This window comes from Hibiscus syriacus, unplaced genomic scaffold (assembly GCF_006381635.1).
Source record: "Hibiscus syriacus cultivar Baekdansim isolate YM2019G1 unplaced genomic scaffold, ASM638163v2 tig00110338_pilon, whole genome shotgun sequence".
Lineage (NCBI taxonomy): Eukaryota > Viridiplantae > Streptophyta > Magnoliopsida > Malvales > Malvaceae > Hibiscus > Hibiscus syriacus.
The window spans coordinates 480639-494077 of record NW_024062691.1 but is presented as its reverse complement, the minus strand read 5'-3'; the positions used below and the strand labels follow the sequence as shown (position 1 = coordinate 494077).

General features: G+C 31.1%; 1 non-coding gene across 1 annotated transcript; it reads right to left on the bottom strand.

Moving 5' to 3' along the window:
- Positions 1-1509: 1509 nt before the first annotated feature.
- TRNAL-CAG lies at positions 1510-1590 on the bottom strand. The gene has a single exon. It is a non-coding gene; the product is annotated as a tRNA-Leu (tRNA).
- Positions 1591-13439: the final 11849 nt, after the last annotated feature.

The window sequence follows — 13439 nt, the reverse complement described above, 5'->3', positions numbered from 1 at the left end:
CTAAAACCATAGGTCTAAGAGTAGGGTGGAAGTCGATGATGTGATTATAAATGAGATAACTGATATGCTTCATTGAATTATTTGTTATGATTATAACACTTGTCATCTCATACTAGGAAGAACATTATATGATAACATGATAAGAAATTATTTCTTTTTTGTATAAATTTGTGAAGACACAGTTCAGATAGATTGTAGTTATGACGAGTGACTCATTCACTTTGATTTAGATAAAATATTACTAGTCATGAAGTACCATTTTCGAAACAATAGTATGTGTGTCGGTTTTATTTTAGCTCGAGTAGTTTTGAGAAATAGGCAATCAACTCCATATTGATGTTGGACCTTGGTGCTCTAGAAACAATTTTTGTGGAGGACTTTTTTTTGACGTGGACATCTTTACGTTGTGATAGTGGAATATCTCAACATTGTGCAACAGTGTAAGGATATTGTAATTATCTCAACAAAACGAGGCTTCTTAACAGAGGTATCTTACATTATATGTAGGGAAATTACAAAGTAATCTTAATATTACGCCTAATGGATGGATATTATAATGACGTTTTAAAAGTGAAACCTCTTAATATTTGGAGAAACACTAAGAATGAGGCATCTCAATGCTTTGGTGAAAGATTTTGAGTTGAGGATATCAACATTGAGATCGATAGAGTGTTTCAATCATTTTTGGAGAAGTGTTCAAAATAAAAGAACTGAAATCCTACGATTAAGGTAACATTCCACGTTTTAGATAAATGTTAAGATTTGAACCGACACAAGGGGAAATGATATGAATATATGTAATAACTTGATCAATTAAAGAATCTAGTATCATATTGAGATTTGAAACTGATAGTTCAACCCTTGAATAGGCCTAAGTGCAATAAGATGAACATATAAATAAGAAGATCTAATTTTTGTTAGTCCTTGTACTCTTTGTTCAACTAAAATTTGGTCCTTTCAGTTTTAAGTTTTTAGGATTATGCAGTATTCATGTAGCCATTATTACACAAACGGGATGGAATACCAAATAAGCAAATAAAAATACCTGGAGATGGAGTCGATTCGTATCGATTGATATAAAATTTTAATATTTTCAACTATTTTTTTATTTTATATAATCATATTTAAAAATATAATATAATAATTTAAATAATTTTTTGAACTTAATTGGTCATTTTAAAAATAATGTTTTCATATAAATATATTTATATGTAGGTAATTGATGTATATTTACACACATGAGCGAAGCAAAAAAATCAAAGGATAAAAAATAAATTACAAAAATTAACGTATAAATCAATAAATTTATATAGAAATCCCATAATTCTACTTTGTTAAATAAATTTTTATAAATAAATTTTTTCTCATTTCGTTGTTAGTATAATAAATCTGATTATTATTATAAAAACAAAGAATGATGTTTGGGTCCAGTGATCAAAACTAGCCATTTGAGGATTCCCTCTCATTTGGGCCTATTGTAAGAGATTCACGAAAATATTAAAAATTAAATGTCAAGAATGGGATTCGAACCCATGCCCTTTCGGACCAGTACCTGAAACTGGCGCCTTAGACCAACTCGGCCATCTTGACTACTTGATGAGCGTTAAATATCAATTGTTTATAAATCAAGTTCTAACATAATTTTTAAAAAAATCTGAAGATAAATGGGATTGAGTTAATGATAAATGATTTTTTTAATTAAAAAGAAGACAAAAGCCTAGAACTAGTTAGCTACAGAGCGAAAGTAAGGGGGTTGAATAGGTCCCTATGAAGGAGCGCATCAATAGTAGGAGGGTCTTGGTAGGTGATCAGATGAAATTCAAAAGTATAGACGAGTTTGGCCATTGCATCCGCGGTCATGTTGCCTTCGTGGGGGATCTATGTGAATTCTGTGTACCAGCTTCACTGGCGGAGCGTAGAAATGTCTCGAATCAAGGGGAGTGACGTACGAGAGCCAGCTGAATCATTCAGTAGGGTTCAAAGCCTTGAGACAAAGCGAGTTGCATCCCGACGTAGATACCCCACAATTCAGTTTGTAGGGGGGTTGTGAAGCCAACGAGTTTGTGGAAGTCGATAAGCCATGACCCATCCGACGAGCGGAGAACACCTATTGCTCTCAGCCCAGAGGTTTTATTAACGGACGCATCTGTGTTGAGACACGACCACCCATAGGGAGAGACCATGTTATGGCCAACAATTTATGCCGAGGGGACCATGGAGAAGGAAAGCTCTCACTGACCTAATGCTTAGCCCAACTAAGACCAAGGTTGAAGATTACTTTCATGGAGGAACAAGAGCCATTAAAGATGAAGTCATTCCTCCTTTTCCAAACCTGCCAAAGAAAAGAAGCAAACAAAGAAGACCAAGACACATTCAAATTGGTAACATTAGTAGAAGATGAGATATTACTGACCAACCAATCATCAAGCTCCCAGTGGAAGAAGGAATGAGAGCGAGAGGGACCAAGAATGGACTGTCAAAGGGTTCGAACGACTGTACAATCACGAAGAGTGTGAAGAGGGGATTCACTCGCGGCTCCACAGATTGGGCACGATGGAGATGGGGAAAGGAGCCTGCGAAAATGTTCCTGGTTTGTCATGATGCGTTGTTGGGAAACGAGCCAGAGAAAGTGACATATTCTTAGTGGGATCGGTAATGTTTAAATAATCTTGAAAGCCGAATCAATAGTGTTCCAACAGTCCTCAACAAACTTTTCATGAGCAGATTGCACACTAAAGGAGTTAAGGGGACTCCAACACCAAGCACAAAAGTCTTCGCCATGATTAGGGGTTGATAGAATGATGCTCAGAGGATGAAATAAAAGGCAGTTACCATCACTTTTAACAAGGTCCTTCACCTTGAGATCGATTGAAATATCATATTGGGGGAGGAGTCAATCACGAAGAGTGTCTCGAGAAAGATAGACAACTAAGGCTGTAAAAAGCTGATCCAACTTGTAAAATTGACTGAAATCGAATCAAGTTAAAATTGTTTTTCACCTGCATTGTGGCGATTCGAAACTGACTTGAGTCGAAATTGGTGTTGACCTGAACCCGATTTGAACCTGGAAATTGTGGATCCGAACCCGAACTGCATCCGACCTGAACCCGAATTGAACCGAAAATATGATACCGAACTGCATCCGACTGATATGAACCCGAACCCGAGATTGACCTGGTAAATAACTTATATTACCGACCTGTTTTCAACCTGACTTGTTTTTAACTTGACATGTTTTTTTCTTGACCTGTTTTTAACCTGATCTGTAAATGATCCGACTTGTTAATGATTTGATATGATATTTACCTGACTTATATATTACAATGGACGAAATTATAAGATTTTAATAAAATTATGAGTTTTTTAGTTTATGATGTAATTAAAAAATTAATATGATTACTTTTTAAATGTTATAATAAAATATTTTTTATGATAATTAAATTAATAAATAGACATATTATATAAAATTATTTAATAAAATTAATTTTAAATGTAAATTATATAAAACATGATTAGTAATGCAAAGGAAAATTAATATAGTTTAATTTATATAAATTATATAGTTTAATTTTTATAAAGAAAAAATAATATCAATGATGAAAGTATTTATTATGTAATATATATTAACATTTTACATTATTAATATAAATAGTTTTGACAATACATTAGTTTACATAGGCCCAATACATAAGCTCACTCTTTTATTACAAATATATGCATTAGTTCTAGTCCATTTACGTTATGGTTTATGGTTTAGTGTTTAATATTTATGGTTTAAAGTTTAGGGTTTATGGTTTATGATTTATGGTTTAAGGTTTCTATAAACTATATATTTTATTACTTTATATAGTTTATGCATAGTGTTTCTATAAACTATATAAGTAATTTATTTTATATAGTATATATATATATACACACTATACATGGTTTATACATACATATTATATAAAATTATTTAATAAAATTAATAAAATTATTTAAATATAAATTATATAAAACATGATTAATTAGGTGTTAAATAATTAGTATGTCACATTGCATATTATATGGTTCATAAATAGTAGTACATGTCATATTAATTTCATTTGCATAATTAATATTTTAGTTGCATGTTAGGTTAATTCACATTAATAGCCCATTTATTTTGTTGTTATGAATAAGCAATAATGAAACCAAAAAATAAGTCCATTTGCAATAGTGATAGTCCATTTACATTAGTTTACATATGCCCAAGACATAAACTCACTTTTATTACAAATATATATGCATTAGTGCTAGTCTATTTACATTAGGGTTTATGGTTTAGTGTTTAGTGTTTATGGTTTAGGGTTTCTATAAACTATATACTTTAAGCATAGTGTTTCTATAAACTATATAAGTAATATACTTTATATAGTTTTTATATATATAGGTTATATATATATAGTTTATATATACTATATATGGTTTATACATACATATTATATAAAATTATTTAATAAAATTAATAAATTATTTAAATGTAAATTATATAAAACGTGATTAATTAGGTGTTAAATAATTAGTATGTCACATTGCATATTATATGGTTCATAAATAGTAGTACATGTCATATTAATTTCATTTACATAATTAATATTTTAGTTGCATGTTAGGTTAATTCACATTAATAGCCCATTTATTTTGTTGTTATGAATAAGTAATAATAAAACCCAAAAATAAGTCAATTTGCAATAGTACTAGTCCATTTACATTAGTTTACATAGACCCAATACATAAGTTCACTCTTTTATTACAAAATATATATACATTAGTGTTAGTTCATTTACATTAGGGTTTAGGGTTTAGTGTTTATGGTTTAAAGTTTAGTGTTTATGATTTAAGGTTTAGGGTTTTTGTATACTATATATTTTATTAATTTATGTAGTTTAGTGTTTAGTGTTTAGTGTTTAAGATTTAAGTTTTTGTGTTTATGATTTAGGGTTCAGAATTTAGTGTTTTCATAAATTATATACTTTATTACTTATATAGTTATGCATAGCGTTTCTACAATATATATATATATATATATATATATATATATATATATATATATATATATATATAATATATATAAATTACTTATATTAGAATGTATACATGATTAAATTGCATCGAATTGAAAATTCAATAAGATATTTACAATTAAACCATGACTAAAATGAAAGAAATCAAAAATCAAATACAAGTGGGAAAATGATGATTGTTGGAGGAGCATGAGTCTAATTAACCCAAAATATATTTCTAAATAAAATCTCAATTCTCAATTTCCCTCCAAAATTTATGTTCCCTTTAAATTTCCCAATTTTCCTTTAAATTCTCAATTTCCCTATATTCTCAAAATTTCTCAATTTCCCTCTAAATTCCCAAATAAAATAAAAAAATTGCATAAAAAAATCTTTATTTTAAAAAGTTTTCTCCCACCACTCACTTTGAATAATATATATATAAATATAAATATTATATTAATAAAAATTATAGTTTATAAACTATATACTTTTTATAGTATATACATATCTAGTTTACATATATAATTTATATATATAGTTCATATAAACATAATTTATATATATAACTTATAATAATTATATAATTTATAATATAAATATAGTTTATATATATAGTTTATATATAAACTTATATTATATATATATTATATTTTTTTCAATTTTTTTTAAATGAATGCAATTTACTATATTTTTCATTATTTCTTCACATTTTGTATTTATTTCGATTTAATCCTTTTTTGTTTTTTAATTTATTTCAATTTTAAGTCTTTTACTTTTATATATATTCAATTTAGTCCTTAAATTTATATTTGCATCTTCATTTGGCCCATTGTTAGTTGTTATTTATATTTTTGTAACTGGCCTATAATTTTTAAATGTATTTAATTTAGTCCTTTTTTATATTAATTTAAACCTCACATTTTAAATTTATTTCGATTTAGTCCCTTACCTATGTGTGTTGTTTAATTTAAATTTTAAAATTTTATTTGTAATTTTACATTTTTTCAATTTTGTCCTTAAATTTATAATTTTTTTTTACAAAATTTATCCATGAATATTTATTTTTTCTCTTAATTTACTCGAAATCATATACAATTACAATTTGTAATTCAACAATAAAAAAAGATGACAAAATAATTAATCCAAAAAAAAATGACCCGACCTGAACTCAATCCGTATCCGGTAAACATCCGACCTGAATTTTATCTGTAAATGATGTGACCCGATCTTAACGAGATCCGACAAAAGTCCACGCGAACCTGAATTAACCTGGTCTTTATCTACTTCGGACCTGAACTGACATCGATCGGAACTGAAAATGACCTGACCTGAACCGATCTGGATCTGGTGTCAAATCAACCTGAAAATAACCCGAACTGATTTGACCTGACCTGAACCCGATCTGGATTTAGTGTCAAATCAACCTGAGTTGACCTGTACCCGATTTTACCCGACCTACCAAGATCCGACTGAAAACTTGACCGATTACCTGATTTTACAGCCTTAGAGACAACTCGCTAAAGAGGAGAGCAAGTCGGGCGAAGAATGGAGGGAGAGCAAGTCCCAGGCGTTAACGTGTTCTTTTAATATATATACATTTGATAGAGACTTTCATTATACAACCTTTTCATCATACCCTAGCATGTAACTAATTGAACTTCATAAATGATAACCGTCGTTTTTCTATCAAAATAATTTCGGTTTTTTTAATAAATAGAAAGCAAAAGGTAGTACAGAGAAGTAGGGTCGATCCACAGGGACTATGATTTTTGTGATTTAGTAAAACTATTTCTTGATTTTAGGAAAAAATAGAATTTCAGGTAAAGTTGAAAAGATTTAATAAAATAAAATAGATAATAATAAATAAAAGGAAAAATAATAACATAATAAATATTAATAGTAATAAATATAAAAAATGGTTTTAAATTATTTAAAGAAGTATAATAAAATAAAAATTAAATAAACAAATAAATAAAATAACTGAATTGGTATAAAGAAACTTATTGTGAAAACAATCTCAGACTTCAGCTTCGTCTCAAATTCATCGGATCATCGAAACATATTTTACTTCAAAATTCACGTCGGCTTACAAGGACAATTCTTCGATGCCAACTCAGATTGTGTCGTTTCAACAATAACTGATTCCGACCTCAGTTTTCTCTTAGCAAACAATTTTGCTAAGTGTGTTCTCGGGAAGTTGAATATGCTTCAATAAGCAAATCCTTCTTCAAACGTTAACCATAACAATATCCAGACCAATATCAAAATCGTTTTGATTTGAAAAGTAAGCTAAGAAAACAGAGAGAAAATCCGAAGCAATTTAAGCACCTTACAATTCTCACGTTTGGAATTGAGCCTTCACTTTAGTCTTCAGTTTGAAAGAAAACTAGCTAAGCATGACCAATGTCATGCTTAGTATAATTGAAAATGAAATTCTAAAAGAAAATAGAGGAGTATGCGAAAATAGAGAGAAAGATAGAGAGAAAAAGAAGATTTAATTCTCAGAAGAGAGAGATATGTTTCTAGGCTTACCCTTAGAGGGTATTTATAGCCTTCAAATTCCTAAAAACAAGCTAAAACATCTTAAATCCTAATTAAAACAATTAAAACTAAAATACATAAAACAAAGATAAAATATAAAAATAATATCCTAAAACTTAATTAAAATATTAAAACCTATTTAAACTAAAATACCTAAAACAAAGATAAAATATAAAAATAATATCTTAAAACTTAATTAAATACTAAAACCCATTTAAACTAAAATACTAAAACAAAGATAAAATATAATATTTAAAATATTATCCTAAAACTTGAGTTTAATTCAAATCCGAATTCCAGAAATGTGCGGCCAATTCATTTGTTCTTCTAGAAATGCTAACTGGATCTTCTAGAAGGTGCGGACGTCATCACCTCGTCGGATGTTTCATGCTCGAATTCATGCCTACTAGTTCAGCTTCGATTCCGAAAATAAAAAAACTGCAGAATTCCGTCATTTTATTGCAATTTCTAAAATCTAACGTCCTACACAGAAAATGAATGAAAACTAACAATTAAACCACAAAAACCAATGATTAAGGAGTAATTTAAAAGTAAAATGTTAACTAAATTAATCACTAAATAAATTAAGAACAATATGTCAATTTCAGTTAACGACTTTTGCAAAAGGATAACCAATCCATGTAGCTCGCGAAAACATCAATAATTCATTGAAAATAGAAGAGAGAATAACAATGTTGATACCTATTGAAGAAGTGCAATCCTCTGGTTCGTAGTGGGCATAACCACAGCACAAAACGGGATGTCAACTATGGTACTAAATCATTGAAGACTAAAGCATGAATCAACAACAATAAACCAGAAAAAACATGTCAATTCATTTTCAGAAAACCTGCTTTAATATTCTCTGTTTCTCCAGTATGTTAGGCCCCTTCGTTCTACTACGAAATTTACATAAAACCCAGTACAAGGCTCTTATGACCCTATTTGTTTTCATATTACTAATAAAGTAAAGATCTAGTCTGCAAGCTTAATTTTTGTCATGCAGAACTGAATTTGCAATCAATGATACTGTATTGGTGTTCTCACATCACACTTTGAGAATCTCGTCGAGTTTGACACCTAGGTCATCCATTATAGATTAAATTCAGATAAGTTTAGAAGATGCATATGCTAAAGTGCCATATTCTGCTTCTATTTTCGATCGAGATTCAATTTTTTACTTCTTTTAACTCCAAGTGATAATGTTCGATCCAAAAAAATGAGCAATAACCTAGCAAACTCATTGGTTTGTTGACTATATTTGTCTCTAATATACTAGTCTTTTGTAGTAACTCATAAGTAAACTTTCTCTGATTTAAATGTAGGCCATCATCAATCCTTTGAATTTCTATTCCCAAGAAATAATGAAGTTCTTCAAGGTGTTTTAGTGAAATTTGATAATCTATCTCGTGTGTAAGTTTTGTTATTTCACTTTATGAATTTCTTATAATAAGGATATCATCCGTATACACAACGAGATAAATAGATACATTGTCGTTCTTGTAATAGAACGAAGATAAATAAATTTTAGAAGATTTTAACTGACGTGATTTCAAGAATTCCCTCAACTTATAAAACCAAAGCCTTAGAGCTTGTCGAAGACCATTGATGGCTTTATGAAATTTGCACATTAGAGGATTTTCTTGTTCATCATATTGTTCAAACCAGGTTGAATTATATATACTTCTTCATTTAGATCTGTCGAGACGTTTCTCTGCCCGGCGATGGAGAGTGCAAATAATACATCTCAAAGAGTGTAACTAGTCTCGAAAAAGTAATTGTTTATCCTCCCTGAATCAGATAAAACACCAAGTTGTAGAGTTGCCACCAATATTTTTTATTTGGTGAGATTGATCATCAAAATGTTATATTATTCTAATATTCCTAAGAATAATATTAAAATAATAAACTAGGGTCTGCTTACCAGAAAAATGAGTTCGGGAGTCGGTTACGTATGCGGAAGGATTAGCACCACCATAACGCCTAGAATTTGTACCAGTATTTATTAATTAAAGTCTTTGCAATAAATTATAAATTTGCTTAAAATAATTACAAATAATTTAATATATAGGTAAATACTAAATAATATTTAATATAAATATTATTAGTCCTATAATATTATATAATAATTATATAAATTAAATTATCACTTATGTATGATAATAATCCTAAAGTAAAAATACTAATAATAATTAATCGTAGTAATAATTAATGATTAAAACATAAATTATTAAAATTAATTAACCTAACTCGAAAAAAAACACTAAAATTGTGTGCTAAATATGTAATTTACCCTAAATTACTAATACGGGATCAAATATAAATAATTAATATTTAAGGGATTAAATAAGTAATTTTACCTAAAATATATGTATTAATATAGGCAAGGACTAAAATAAAAATAATTAAAATGTGAAACCAAAATTGAAATGTGCAAAACCTGGTTTCAATGACTTAAATGGAAGAATAAAAAGCTTGAAGGTCCTCGCGTGTAATTTACCCCATGATAAAATTACAAAGATACCCTCCCTCAAAACGACGTCGTACGAGGGAGAGTATTTAAACCCAAAACAAGCCCTCTAAGGGCCAAACTTCTTCATTTTCTCTTCTTTCTTCTCTCACTAGACGAGAGAACCTCTAGGTTCTCTCTAAATTTCCTCGCCGGAGATACATCGGTTACCGGCCGACAACCTTACATCGTCGATCATCGCCATCGCCGACCACCACTCATGGTGGCTGAAAATACCAAACTAACCTCAAAACGTAGCTCTATTTTTCCTCTACCTGAAACCACCCTTATTTCTTCCTAAAACCTCACTAAACGCAATAGATCTAGACTTTTACCTTCGGTGAAATGGTGTTTTCGATGACTTCTGGGTTTCGACGAGGGTAAGTTTCCTTCTACTTTCGTTTCTTGCTTTCGCTGCTGTGATAATTGCTTTGTTTTCGCTCTTTTGTTGCCCTTCTCTTGCTGTGTGTGTTCCTCTCGTAGGTTAGGGTTATTTATAGTCCTCGATCGCGTTCATAATGATGGCTCAACCCAGGGAGTCACCAGACCTATGGTGGTGACTCACCATATCTTGATGCGTTGTACGGTCTGTGATCGTCTTCTGGATCCATCTACTGGATTCTGGAGAGGTGGTGAGGTTGTGGCACTCTTCAGTTGGATCTGCTGGAGGCAGTGGCCGGAATAGGCCCTAGGGTGGTAATGACACCCTAGGGTTCCTGCTGGTTCATTTCTAGCCCTGAAATCTGCCTCTGATTGAACGATGGAGATGAGTTAGCAGCGCTGGAACATCTGGTAGAAACCTAGCTGCACGGGCCTTCCCACATGCTTGCTGGAATTGGGCCTGGACTGATTGCTGGGCTTGAACCAATTGTAAACTAAGTCTGGACCTAGCCCGAGTTGTGTAACTGGGCCTACAACCGAGCTTGTAACTTGGGCCTACAACCGAGCTTGTAACTTGGGCATGTGTGCCTTGCTTTGTAACTGGGCTTTCGGGCTTTATAAATAATAATATTAATATATATATTATATATTATAATAACGATATAAAACGTCACTCAGACAAAACTACTGTCGACAACTGCCCCTCTTTGCTTATTTTTGTGTAAACAAGAATAAAGCAAAGATAAAAAGACAAAAAGTTTTCATCGAGTGAACTTCTTGCTTTGCTGGGAATTCGTTCCGCTATTCTTTCGTGGAGAGCGAATTTCAATATGATCTTGCTCCTGCTTCACTACTCTTCTGTGAAGGCTAAGGATGACTTGAAAATGATTTGCTTCACTACTATTTTATAAAAAACTGAGAATGATTGACTTAATAAGAATCTAATTTCACTACTCTTCCATGGAGATCAGCCTCACAATTGGATTACTTCACTACTCTTCCGTGAAGATTTAATATTTTGCTGAAAATTTCATTCCACTACTCTTCCGTGGAGAGCAAATTTTGATTTTGCTCTTGCTTTTGCTTCACTACTCTTCCGTGAAGACTGAGGATGATTTGATAAAAATCTAATTTCACTACTCTTCCGTGAAGATCAGACTCGCAATTAGATTACTTCACTATTCTTCCGTGAAGATTTCATACTTTGCTGAAAAATCCGTTCCACTACTCTTCCGTGGAAAGTGAATTTTGATTTTGCTCTTGCTTTTGCTTCACTACTCTTCCGTGAAGACTAAGGATGATTTTATAAGAATCTAATTTCACTACTCTTCCGTGAAGATCAGACTCACAGTTGGATTACTTCACTACTCTTCCGTGAAGATTTCATACTTTGTTGAAAAATCCGTTCCACTACTCTTCCGTGGAGAGCGAAGGTTTTACAAATGACCCGAAGGCTTTACAAATGACCCAAAGGCTTTACAAACTCATGAGAAATAATTTACCGAGTAAGAAACTTCTTAATTTTCAAAAATCTCATTGTTGGAAAAGATTAAATGAGAACATTGAAAATTGCTTTCTCATTTTTCGAAATAACTTGTTGGTTGGGCATGCCCCAAAATTAATACTTCATCTGTATGGGTTGCGTTCACCTATTCTGCAAATGTTTGCATGACTCTTGTATTCGTGATTTGGATTCTACCTTATACTCGTAAGGTATTTTGTCCCTGCATCTTTTTATGAAAAAAATGAATTTATGCAAGTACAATAAAATATAATGCATGATCTTTTATGCAAATGATGCTTTTATGAATGCATGAATGATTCAATCATCATTTGACTCTCAAGTGGCGAATTCAATATTCTTTGACTTGATCATTCTTTCGCATTTCTGAATAACTATCTGGTTAACATGTATCTTTGTGTCTTATTTGTCTCAATTTGCGTAAAAATTTCAGAAGAATTGTTCCATTTATAAAAATTTTGCCATTCTCAGAATTATGATCTTGTTGCCCCACTTTGTTCTTAATAACACTAGCTGTCTTTACCTAAACTTTTGTAGAAATCCGATAAAGCTTTTTGTCTTTGAAAAGAGAATCTATCATCTTTGCAAAATGTAGATGTAACTATGCTAAGCTTAGCAGAGATTAATCAGTATATCAAACCATGTTATGTCTAGATGCTTAACAACAACCCATCGTTCATTAGTTGGCTCCATTAGTTTCATTTTGTTAAAGTTCCAACGTTCTTTCATGGAAAGAAATCTTCATCATTTCTTATTTCTGACTCTTGGAGTGTGAAGACAAATTTCATCTTAAGTCAACCACATGATCGCAACACCATAATCCCTGGTTCGTAAAACATTTGATAACACATTCATCCTTTCATATGGTTTCTACCTAGATTTATCAACTTGGGAATTCTTTGCATAATGTTCGAAGCTTTTGTATAATGTCACAATGATACTTCAATAAGAATAAAAATGGGATGCTTTAAATTGTTAGCATCATATCAAAGAACATTTGACAACACATTCATCTCTTCTTGTGACTCCTTTTTGTTTCAGGGGAATGATTTTTCCTAGAATAATAAGGGTCCAACATGCCCCAACATTTTCTTCTAATTGATGTGAGCCTTAAAAAATACTCCAACATTGTTGTGATCATTCAAAATATCCTACTTGAATCATTTTTGTCTGAAATGGGCCTTGAAAAATGTCCCACATGGATTATTTTTGTCTGGTATAGGCTTTCAGCATGCCCCAGCATTAAAATGCCTCAACATTATTTCATGCTAATGTGAGCCTTCAAGACGTCCCAACATTCTAAGTTGTAAGACTTACTCTCAATGTCCATTTGATTTGAATCTCGTGATTCCCTCGTGATCCGACTTGATAATGTCCCATTGTGGGTACTCATAGCTCTCTTAGTGCCAAATCTGTTCATCTTGAAGGCTTTCATCGTCTTTTGTGAATAAGGCGATCA